This window comes from Belonocnema kinseyi, chromosome 3 (assembly GCF_010883055.1).
Source record: "Belonocnema kinseyi isolate 2016_QV_RU_SX_M_011 chromosome 3, B_treatae_v1, whole genome shotgun sequence".
Lineage (NCBI taxonomy): Eukaryota > Metazoa > Arthropoda > Insecta > Hymenoptera > Cynipidae > Belonocnema > Belonocnema kinseyi.
Window position 1 is genome coordinate 16,618,629 of NC_046659.1, and position 2,434 is coordinate 16,621,062.

The following is a 2,434-nucleotide window of genomic DNA, read 5'->3' on the forward strand; positions in this document are numbered from 1 at the left end:
AATAGATTTATTATGAAAAAATTGTAACATGCTACATACTATTTTGTATAATATACACTATTTTTACATGAATACTTTCTTGAAATTTGCAAACACCTTTCTATGTATTAATATTCATCACGAACCTCATGTTTTTTATGGCTGTATTTAAAGTGAATCCCAAATAGAAACAGAGCGAATTTTGACTAAAAAGTTGAATTTTTCGGCAAAAAGATGACATTTCTACCAAAATAAGAATTTCTTAAAAAACATTCAATTTTTACCCAAAAAATATGTCTCTCGAGAAGGGACGAAAACTGAACCAAATTTTACCATTTTCATTTATAAACGACAAATTGTTTTAAAGAAAAACACATTAATGTGTAGTTTCATTTTCGAAATTTTTGACCAAAGAGGTCGAATTAACAATTCTTCTTAATCTCTTTACTATACTGTAAACTTTTTTTAGCTAATGTTTAAAATTTTATTTGATTTTGCTAAGACATTTTACTAACAACAATATACGAAAAAGATATGTCAAAGTTTTAGGAAACAAAAACACAAAAAGTAAGTTCTTCAAATAGTAATTTTTGTGTTTTCCAAACAGATTTTTTCTAGCTTGCAGACTTATAAAAATATATTTAAAATACTCCAAACAATATTGTGGGTAGATAATTTCAATTTAAAAAAATCGTATGCAAAATCGTAAATTTCGCATAAGTTTTTTATTTTCAATCATGTGTATAATAATGCTAAAACCTATCATGTTCATTTCTCTTAGACTGCATGAAAAAGATGTAAGTGAACGACGACAATCGAAGAAATTTAATAAAATTTATAGCAAATTGACCCATGTGCAAAAACAGTTCATCGACATGATAATGCATAATAGCGAAAGAGATCCTACTGGCAGAAGGTATACCGATGAGCAGAAAATAATTGCCCTTTCAATATTCAAGCGATCTGCGAAGTGCTACAGGTTTTTACGTTCCTTCCTACCACTTCCATCCCCTTCCCTGTTGAAAACGCTTCTGAAAAAGATGGAAATGGATACTGGTGTAATTGAAGAAACAAGGAAAAGACTGAGAGAGACAGCGAAAAATTTAAAAACTGAGAAAGATAAAGCTTTTATTGTAATGTGGGATGAACTATTTCTTGGAATGGGGTTACATTATGATCAAAGTTTAGATAAAATAGTGGGCTTCGAAGATTTTGGAAATAAGCGAACAGAGAAGTATGCCGATCACGCTCTAGTTTTTATGTTGCGCTCAATAGACACCGGGAATACCATTCCAGTTTGCTACTACTTTTGTAGTAAGGGTACTACCACGGCCCAATTATTGTACTGCATAAAGGAAGTAATTGGTGCCTCCAAGGATGCTGGATTTAATATTGTCGCTTCAGTCTGTGATGGAGGTTCTTCCAATCAATCGGCCATAAACATTCTGCTTCAGGATGCAGCTAGGCTGAGGGGCGAACATCATGTTTATAAACGTAAGCAACTTTTGAAAAAAATGAAAAAAACTTTTAAAAATCTACTTTCCTCGAAACAATTTTAAAAATCCTTTTTTCAGATGGAACCTACATCGTTCATGACGTAGAGATACTTTCTCTCTTCGATCCGCCCCACATGATCAAAGGTTTGAGGAACAATCTCTTGGATAAGGACTTGGAATTCAGATACAATGACGATAAATCTGAATTGGCTAGAACTTTCGCTGAGTGGAAACACGTAATAACAGCTTATAAAATAGATGTGTATGGCGTGCAGGAAAGAAGATACCTTCCTAAATTAACGGATCGTTACATTTACCCCGAAAAAATAAAGAAAATGAGCGTCCACGTGGCCACTCAAGTTATAAGTCTATCTCTGGCATCACGTGTGGATGGGCTAGCGGGTGGACCAGGTTTGTAATTCTTTTTGTGAACTGATAATACAAGTAAACATAGATTTTATTACTAACTTAATAACATGTAATTTTCTAACAATTTACAGAGAACACCAAGAAAAAAATCATATGGAATGAATAAATATATTTCTGCACCAGTAGTAAATTTATCGTTTCCCTATCATTTCAATTGTGAATAGAATTATTCACTAATTGTTTTATTTATTTGTAGAACGTTAGAACTGTCTTCGGGAGATTAGTAGTACCGCAGGAGGGTAAAAATACGGCATGGTTCTTATTCTTCGGGAATAAATTGACAGATTCTTTCAACGGCAAAGTTCGTAAAGATCCACGCAGCCAGTACAGAACGCTACTCACTGATTCGAGCTTCCACTTGCAGTTATTCAAGGAATCTTATCAGGAAGTTTCACGCATGAGGTTTGTGGATTCGACGACAAAGAAGCCTACTTCCAAGCAACCACCTACTTTGAAAAATCTCAAGCTAACCCTTCGAGGATTTGAGTTGTTGTGGAAAAAGCTAAAAACTCTCGGATTCACAAGCTTGA